This window comes from Cebus imitator, unplaced genomic scaffold, assembly GCF_001604975.1.
Source record: "Cebus imitator isolate Cc_AM_T3 unplaced genomic scaffold, Cebus_imitator-1.0 Scaffold89, whole genome shotgun sequence".
NCBI classification, from domain to species: domain Eukaryota; kingdom Metazoa; phylum Chordata; class Mammalia; order Primates; family Cebidae; genus Cebus; species Cebus imitator.
This window is the reverse complement of record NW_016107404.1, coordinates 69155-78908: the sequence shown is the minus strand read 5'-3', so window position 1 is coordinate 78908 and position 9754 is coordinate 69155. Positions and strand designations below refer to the sequence as shown.

At 53.4% G+C, this 9754-nt stretch overlaps 1 protein-coding gene and 1 long non-coding RNA gene across 11 annotated transcripts in view; one reads left to right on the top strand and one right to left on the bottom strand.

Moving 5' to 3' along the window:
- The window catches only part of TNS1 (tensin 1), a 214550-nt gene that overhangs the window by 183880 nt on the left and 20916 nt on the right, over nt 1–9754 (bottom strand). The gene's annotated exons all lie outside the window — the stretch shown is intronic.
- Nucleotides 1–9754, top strand: part of LOC108308893 — a 19855-nt gene that overhangs the window by 1968 nt on the left and 8133 nt on the right. Inside the window, exons 1-3 of one of the 2 annotated variants that reach the window (XR_001827088.2) lie at nt 4395–4434; nt 5042–5217; nt 6282–6381. This is a non-coding gene — a long non-coding RNA (uncharacterized LOC108308893). Of the gene's footprint in view, nt 1–4394; nt 4435–5041; nt 5218–6281; nt 6382–9754 lie in introns of those variants that run through there. The other variant, XR_001827089.2, reaches the window with a different exon arrangement.

Sequence of the window (9754 nt, the reverse complement as noted above, 5' to 3'; positions counted from 1 at the left end):
AGAGAGAGAGAGAGAGAGAGAGAGAGAGACTGGTACACAGGAGAGACTTAATAAATGTTTGCTAAGTTGGATCTGTCTGAAGACCTCCCCTGGGGTTTACGTGCACCCCATTTAGTTGTGTCCCCCCACTCTCAGATCGTTCCTGAGCTGTAGGATCGTTCCTGAACATCTCATGTTCAACCAAAAAAGCATCCCTAAGCAACCACTTTCGGCCTCCAACCCCAGTCTAGACATGAGGGACACAATGGGGGCCGGGATGCCACCTCCCTCCAGCAGGCTCCACACTCTGACACTTCCCAGAGTGCCTCAGGGCCTTGGCACTTGCTGTGTCAGCTGCCTGGAACACTCCCCTTCACCCCAGCACCCCATCGTTCCCTGGGCCGAATCCCTCTCATCCCTTGGGAATCCACCCAAAGTCATTTCCTCAAAGAGGTCTCCTCTGACCACTTAAATTAGAGTCATTTTCCAATTATTCTTTCTCAGCACCCCAGTTATTTCCTGGTTACCTTCTGAAGTCGCCCTGGGTAGCTTCTCTCTAGTCTATCTCCCCACACTGTACTCAGGAGGGCAGGGAGCATGGCTGTGTCTTTCACACCAGACCCCCAGCAGCTAGGACAGTGTCTCCTTCAGGCCCACGAGACCACACAGCATCTTTGTGCACACTAGAAGGCTGAGGCCATCCTCTGGGAGACCAGCCCGATGGACACACAGCTCATGCATAGTAAGTTGAGCTCATGCAGTGTCTTTGTGGAAATGGTGAGAAGGTGCCCTTTCTCCAAGCAGATCAGCCCTGTGCCAAGATGCATGGCTTGGTAGGCAAAGGGTGGGCTGACTCCTGTGCTCTCTCAGGTAGGCACCCTTGGCAGCGCTTGGCCTACATGACCATACAGGGCAGCCCTGCCGGTCACACAGCGGGCAGACACTCAGCAAATGCCCTCAAGTGGGGGGCAAGTGGAGAAATCATCAGGCAATTGCAGTATGCTATGCTGAGTGCTTCCTGCACACTGGAATGCAGAAAGCTTGTCCTTGGCAGCTCTACAAAGGGGAGCGAAGGAAGACCACCCCCACCCCAGTTCCCAGCCCAGAAGACAAAAGCTTAGCAAACCGAAAGCAAGTGGCAGATGCCAAGCAGGACAGGCTTGGCCAAGCCCCCATGAATGCATTTTGACATCTGCAGAAGTATCCGCCTCCAACCCGAAGGAGGCCCGCTTGCTGAGTCTCCTCCAGGGAAGCCCCCTTTGCATGCCTGGCCACCTTTCTCGCATCTCCTTCCAAGGGGCAGAATGTCCTCCCAACTTGCATCATGTCTGCTGTCCTCTCAAGTTTGGGCCTGCCAATCTGCTGGCCTCTCACTCTCAGAATGATGAAATACTCCATATACTACAGAAAAGGAAACTGTGGCAGCCAGCCTCTCGGGTAGCTGCCAGTGTTTCTTGCCTCTGCTACTCATGCCCTTCTGGAGTCCCCTCCCACACTAAATAGGGCTGATTCATGTAATCAATCAGATACTATAGAAATGACAGTGTGTGACTTCTGAGGCTAAGCTATAAAAGACACTTTGACTTCAGCCTTGTCGTGGATCACTCACTCTAGGGGAAGCCAGTGACCATGTGATGAGACTCCCAAGCAGCCCTACGGAGAGGGCCATGTGGTGAGGGGCTGAGGCCTCCTGCCAACAGCCAGCCCCAGCTTGACAGCATTAAGTGAGCCATATGGGAAGTGGCTCCTCCAGCCCCAGTCAGGCCTTCAGATGAATACGGCCCCAGTGACATTTTGACCGCACCTTCATAAGACACTCTGAGCCAGAACCACCCAGCCAAGTCACTCATGAATTCCTGAGCCATGGAAGCCATGTGAAATAATAGTTTTGGATTTGTTTTCTTTTTTTGAGACACAGTCTTGCCCTACTCTGCCCCCAAGGCTGGAGTGCAGTGACATGATATGAGTTTACTGCAGTCTCCATCTACCAGGCTCAAGTGATCCTCCCCCCTCGGTCTCCCGAGCAGCTGGGACTACAGGCATATGCCACCATGCCTGGCTAATTTTTGCATTTTTTGTAGAGAGGGTGTTTTGCTATTTGTCCAGGCTGGTCTCAAACTCCTGAGCTCAAGTGATCCTCCTGCCTGGGTTTCCAAAAGTCTTAGGATTACAAGAGTGAGCCATGGTACCCAGCCTGTATGTATGTATATATGGTGTTTTTTTTTTTTTTTTTTTTTTTTTTTTTTTTTTTTTTTTTTTTTTTTTTTTTTTTTTTTTTTTTTTTTTTTTGAGATGAAGCCTCTCTCTGTCGCCCAGGCTGGAGTGCAGTAGCATGATCTCAGCTCACTGCAACCTCTGCTTCCCAGGTTCAAGCATTTCTCCTGCCTCAGCCTCCTGAGTAGCTGGAACTACAGCACACGCCACCACGCCCAGCCAATTTTTGTATTTTTTGTAGAGACGGGGTTTCACCATGTTGGTCAGGCTGGTCTTGAATTCCTGACCTCGTGATCTGCTTGCCTCAACCTCCCAAAGTGCTGGGATTACGGGCGTGAGCCACCAGGCCTGGCCCATCTGTATTTATTTTAAACCACTAAGCCTGGGAGTAATTTTTCTATGCTGTACAAAATCACTGCAATAAAAAAAAATTATGCAGTGATTTCACACTGGATACTGAAATCAGAGCACAAGACCCATCAGAACGCAAAAGCCAAAGGCGGCAGATGCTGGGAACCGAGGCAGAGGCCATCTCCTGGGTCCTACCTTGCTCCTTGGTGCCTGCACACCCCTCTCTTTCATTCCTTCCTTACTTCCCTTCCCCTACCCAGTAGTGAGCCGTTGTGTTCCAGAAAGTAACTCCTAAGAGGCTAAGGTATTCTGCAACAGCCCAACTAAGACACCCTCCACCACCGCTGCCACCCGCCTCTTCCTCCCTTCAACCAAGAAAGGGAAAAAACCCAGCTTCCAACCCTGGGAACATCAGACACTGCTGGGGAGAAGCCAGTCTGTGAGCAACAGGGATGCTCTCTCCCCAGGGACCATTTCTCATCAGAGGGATGGGGACACGCAGGGAGGAGCAAGAGCAGGAAGCCCCAGCCTTCCCCTCTCCTTCGTCCTCCCCAGATATGCATGTCAGGATGGGCCCCACCTGAGCAAACCATGGCCTCTCAGCTCCTACAGAAGGCCCCACAATTACAAGCCCACCCATGCGCCCTCCTGAGCCAGTGTCCGACCGGAGTCCAGCTGGAGCTTCATGGAGCGCCAGGAGCCCCATCTCTGCCCACAGTGTCAGCACTGCCCCCGCGCGACAGGTCCCAGTGGTGGCCTGATAGGGAGCAGAGAGCTCCTTAGTGGGAAGGGACCCTTGGATTATTCTGTTGGGGTGAAGAACTGCACCCCTAGCCCTTGGCCCCAGCTCCCGCCCAGCTGGGCTGCCGGTACTCTGTCCTGGGGTTGCTTCCTGCCTCTCAGGAACACAGGAAGCCAACATTGTTGGGATCTAAATGGCCTTTTCCTCCTGGACTCGGGTCGGAAAATGAGCACATAGCCTCGGTGTGCACCTGACCCCGGCGATAACCACTCACATGCCCAGTCCGGCCTCAGCTCCTTCCCTGGCCGGCACAGAGGCACAGGCCCGGCTGCCCACCTGCTCACTGGCCACTCAGACTGCCCTGCCGGTTCATCTCCAGGGCCAGGGCTGGAGACATGCAGTCGTTAATTTAATGAGTCAACTTGTTTAGGCCATGGTACCTAGCTATTTGGTGAAACGTTATTCTGGATGTTTCTGAGAAAGTTGGTTGGTTTTATTTTTTAGATGAGATTCACATTTAAATCAGTACTTCGAATAAAGCACATGACCCTCCATAATGAGGGTGGACCTCATCCAATCAGTTGAAGGCCTTAATAAAGAAGGCCCTCCTCTCCAGCACATGGGCAGGGGCACCCCGCCTGCCAACCTATCCTGCAGATTGAACCTGCCACGGCTCCACAATCACGTGAGACAATTCCTTAAAAAAACCTCTTTTTTTCTACACACATCCTGTTGGTTCTGTTTCTGCAGAGAACCGTGACTGACACAAGGTGTCTCGGGGGATGGTCAGGGGACATGGTGTGGCTCTGAAGTAAGAACAGGAAGAAACCTTCCAGATCAAACTTGTCCAACCCGCAGCCCGCGAGCCACATGTAGCCAAGTTCGGCTTTGAATGCAGCCCAACACAAATTCATAAACTTTCTTAAAACATTATGAGATTTTTTTTTTCTGTAAGGCAGGGGGGTATATGAAATGGTTTCTTATATGCACCCAACTCTTTCTTCTTTCTATTCTTTCTTTTTGAGACAGGGTCTCAATCTGTCACCCAGGCTGGAGAGCAGTGGTGTGCTCACGGCTCACTGCAGCCTCGACCTCCCCAGGCTCAAGTGATCCTCCCACCTCAGCCTCTGGAGTAGCCGGGACTACAGGTGTGCACCACCACACCCAGCTATTTTACTTTTTTATTTTGTGTAAAGATGGGGTCCTGCTATGTTGCCCAGGCTGGTATCGAATTCCTGGGCTCAAGTGGTTCTCGTGCCTCAACCTTCCAGCCCACCCCCACCGGCCGAGACGGAGTCTTGCTCTGTTGCCCAGGCTGGAGTGCAATGGCGCGATCTCAAGTCACTGCAAGCTCTGCCTCCTGGGTTCAAGCAATTCTCCTCCCTCAGCCTCCCGAGTAGCTGGGATTATAGGTGCTCACCACCACACCCAGCTAAGTTTTTTGTATCTCTAAGTAGAGAAGGGGTTTCACCATGTTGGCCAGGCTGGTCTCGAACTCCTGACCTCATGATCCGCCCACATCGGCCTCCCAAAGTGCTGGAATTACAGGTGTGAGCCACCGAACCTGGCCCTATTATGAGATTTTTTTTTTTTGCAAGTTTTTTTTTAGCTCATTAGCTATGGTTATTGTTAGTGTACTTTATGTGTGACCCAAGACAATTCTTCCTTTCCCATGTGGCCCAGGGAAGCCAAAAGATTAGGCCCCCCCTTTCTAAATCATCCCATCCAGTGATGTTCAAACTTTTCTTTTTACAGCCAAATTCCTCCCGCAGATGGGCTCTGACGTGAAACCACAATGACGCTGGTTAAAATTCACTGAATGCTTGCTATATGTCAGGCTCTGTTTGGAGCCCAGCACCTCTACATATATCATCTCATTTAATCCCACAGTGACCTCATGAGGGAGGTACTGCTGTTTGTCCATCTTAAAGGTAAGGAAACTGAGGCTTAGAGGGGTAGGCAATCAACCCAAGTTCTCACGAGTAAGGGTCAGGTGGGGATCTGAATCAGGACATCTAAGTCAAGGGCAGGATCACCACATCATCCTACCTCCTGATGCATTTGACTCCTAAAACCAGAGCTGCTCTGACTGAGGTGGGAAGGGGTCCCAGAGCCCTGACCCTTTTAGACTCCCTTGGCTTTCATCTCTTATCCTCTTTGGTCCCTAAAGCGCCTCCAAAAACCTTACAGCTCCTTCAGAACACAGTTTACAGCCTCTGATCTAGTCCCACCTCCTCGTTTAGAGAAAAGGGAAGGCTAGACCCAGAGAGGTTAGGCCTCTCCCCTGAGGTCACACAGCCAGGAGGTATTAACAGCAAGCCAGGGCTAGAAACTAGGGTCTTTCCACCCTACCAGGCTGCCTCTGGTGGCTCCAAGGGGGTCCTCAGACACAGGGCAGAAGCTGGGTTCCCCAGTGACATAACAGGGGGAAAGATTTCCTAGAAACAAGATTTCCCCAAATCCAACTGGTGCCGGCTTCTGCGTAGGCTTGTCCCGTTAAAGGACAGATCGTATTTCCAGATGCATCCTGCCCTAAGAAAACTACAGGTGACTGTCCCCACTTCCAGGCTGACCAGAGCCACTGAGAAGGGAAGTTGTCCGAGTCTGGGCCCCGATCAGGCCCAGATGGCAGCCCTCGGACTGCTGAGCTGCCATCCTGGTCTCTTCCTGTGGGTTTCAGCCTGGTGGGAGGTACAGCCCTTGAGCAAAGCTCTGAGTCCACACAGCCTCCCTCTGGGGCCCCCAGTGCACATGGACTCCCATAGAGCACTTCCCTAGGGACCTGTGGGAAGCCCACTATTTGGACTGAGGAACTCCTACACATCCCTCAAGACCCAGCCTGCACATGTCTTCCCTGCTGAAGCCTGACAAGAACGTCTCTACTGAGTCAGAGACGGCCTTGCACACACACACATACACACAGGCACACATACATGCACCTGTGTCAGCTTTGGCACCATGCTCCATGATTGTCTGACTGTGTCTGTCTTCTCAGGTAAGGGGCTGGCTCTCAGCACCAAGACCCAGCACAGCATTAGACCCAGAGGACAGCTCAGTTCTTGATTGCCAGACGGCTGCACAGAGGCATGGAGGAGGTGAGCAGCAGCCTGCATGGGGAGGGGGGGTGCTATCCCGCCTCTGCAGACCCCAGCCAGGGAGTTTTCCAGGCCCTCCCCCTGTCAAGGCCCCAGCAAGTGTTCTTGGTCTAGCCTCCTTCATCATAGATGAGGCAACTAAGCCTGAACTATTAACTGACTTGTCCAGGATCACCGAGGCTGTGAGAAGCAGGGCCAGAAGTAGAGCCAGGGCAAATAACTGCGCCTCTGCATCTAATTTCCTGCCATTGTCTCGTCTGTGTCTGTATCTTTCACACGGAGCCTTCATCCCTTGCATGAGAACCCATCTTCCAGGCACACACAGAACCTCAAGCCTCCTCACAGCAACCCCCCAGAGACTCAAGATACGGTTCATATGCAGGAGTTCACAGGAGCTCACAGATCTGGCGGAACCCCTCTGTCTGTTCATCCATGAAGCCCACTCGTCCCCCGCCTTAGTTTCTTATCTGCCTTCTTCTCTGAGTCTTCCAGAACCAGGGCCAGACCCCAGGTTCCCTTCATCTCTTTCCTACTGCCTTCAGCCATATGACATCAAATGGGAAATGCAAGAGGGAGGGGAACAGAAGAGCCGCCCAAGCTCTTCTGTTCCAGGCAACCAGGGGAAAACGGGCCAAACACCCCAGTGTCTCCAGAGCTAAAAGAGCTTCCTCCCTGCCCCCTGCCTGCAGCAGAAGTTTCTTCAATGTTGCAAGTCCCATGGAGACTGGGAATCTAGGGCCTTGACATCCATGCACCACCCCCCCCACCCACCACCCCCGAGCCATGAATCAAGAGACTTGCCATGCTGTAGCCGAGACTTGAAGGCTGAGAACAGAGCAAACCCATTGAGTCAGGCTCAGCGAACAGACATGAGCTGGAGCTTGGTCCACATGTGCCCCCTCAGCCAGGGAACCACATCGAGTGGCCCTGGATGGGTGGGTGAATGGATGAATGAGGGGACCTAGCCACCTCGTGCCATCGTGAGCTCCTGACTCCAAAGCACAGACAGTTGCTTTACCCCTCTATCTCCCACCAGTGAACCCAGTGGCCCCCGTCCCCTTGCTGAGGCTGCACACGTGGCCTATGGAGCCAGGAGTGTTCCTCTTCTCTCTATCCTCTGTGGCCCAGTCCTGACACCTGCTGGTCCTGCTACTGAGTAGCCCTGGCTTTCTTCCCACCAACTCCCCACCCTCCAGGGCCCAGCCAGAGCTGCCAAACCAGTCTAGCCACCTGCCATCCCCTCCAGTCCACACCAGCAGGGTCAGGCTGAGATCTAAGTGAAACCGGGGCCATGTCTTGCTCACCCTGGGGACCTTCTGTTCACCTGGGGTCAAATCCTCTCAACCCAAGCCCTCAGGCCAGGTTGGCTGGGGAACCTAGAACCGTGGAATGTGGGGGCCACCAGAGACTCTCTGGGGCCAGAGACCTGCCCAGGGTCACGCAGTGAATGTCTGCAGGATTTCTTTCTGCCCCCACCTCCAGGATGCCTCCTGTCACCCTATTGGGAGTCCCTGGGATGACGGGAAGACACTGGGGCAAGAGGGAACTATGGGGAAGGGCCAGAGGCTAATTTATGCATTCTCACAGTGCAAGGCAGGGTGGGGGGCTGTTACACAACATGCAAAACTTTACCCCTAGCAATTCTTCTGTGACATCCCTTCCCACCCGGCTCCAACCCTAAACGGCCGGCAAGTCCCAGCCAGACCTCTTGGGAGGAGGGTGACACCACGTGGCTGATTTTGGTATTGCAAACATCCCGGTTGGCTCCCTAAACTCATGCTGGGGGTTCCAAATGTTCAGTTAAGCACATGAACCTCTGCCCTGTGCCCATAGCAGGCCTTGCCTGGACTGCCCTCCACACACACACACAGACGCGCACGCACGCGCGCACACACACGCGCGCACGCACCCATGCACACACGCACACACATGCTTTCAACCATCCACTCCCCTCCAGTACCCAGCTGAAACACCTTACTCCCCTGAGAGCACACATCCTGAAAACCCCACTCGGGCCTCACTCCTGGGTGCCTTGGCAAGAGACGTCACCACTCTCAGCCTCAGTTTCCTCCTTTGTAAAACAGGGATGACACCAGCACCTTTTGGGGGGTGTGAACATCAGATGAGGTCATGCATGTGAGCACTTGGTATGCAGTAAGTGCTTTCAGAACTGTTCAGTGGGCTCGAGGGCAGCCTCCCAGCCTGGTGGGCCTTCGACATGGAGGGAGAGGTGAGAGAGAGAGGCCACGTAGAGAAAGCCACATGAGCAGAGGCTCCAGGCAAAAAGGACATGGCCCGCTTGGCATATTTGGCATGCCCAACATACTGAGGAGCCATGTGAGGTGCCAGTGGTTTGAACCATGGAATCAGGAGCAGAGGAACATGGGCAGAGAGCTGGGCAAAGGCTGAGCCCACCAGGCCTGGCAGCCGGAGAAGAGGTCTGTGCTGTCTCAAGGATTGTGAGGGAACTCAGAGGCTTTAAGCCAGGAGCTGACATCACTGGATTTATGTTTTTAAGTCCCACTGGAAGCTGGTGTGGAGGGTGGATTGCAGAGAATGGATCAGGAGACAGGAGAAGGTAAAGGTGAGTCAGTTGCCCACAGGAGAGATGACGGCAGTGGAATTGGGAGGGGATGATGCCAAGAAGCTCGGGGACCCCAGCAGGCCTTGGGAGGCCCTACAGTTGATGAGATGGGGGGTGAAGGAGAGGGAGGCATCGGATGGGGCAACGGGGTGAGTGAAGGTGTCAGCCATGATGTTGGGTGCAGGGACCTCCTGCTGATTTCACTGTGTGATCTGGGATAAAACAACAACTTTTCAGGCAACTGTGACACTCAAGCCCCAGGCCATTCCGGGAGCTGATGAAAATAGTGATTAAAAGTCTGGTAGCCAACAGGTCCTCCACTGAGTCTGACTTGGGGCCTCATAAAGTGGCCTCTAAGCTGCCACAGAAGAGGGCTGCGGTGTGCCTTTGCAGAAATCCCAGTGCCAAGCACATGCCACCCACAGAACTTCCACACACCAGCCACATCCCATCCATACACCGCAAAACATGTCACCACGTGACCTCCTCCATGCACCTTCCACAAACCCTGCACACAGAGTCTACATACAGACCACATGCCATCCACACATCAACTACATACCCTCAGCACACGTCATCCACATGCCAGCCACACACTCTCAGCACACACCATCCACACGCCATCCACACACCAACCACACATACTCAGCACACATCATCCACACACCATCCACACACCCTCAGCACACAACTTCCACACACCAGCCTCACTCTCAGCACACATCATCCACACGCCATCCACACACCAACCACACACCCTCAGCACACATCATCCACACACCATCCACA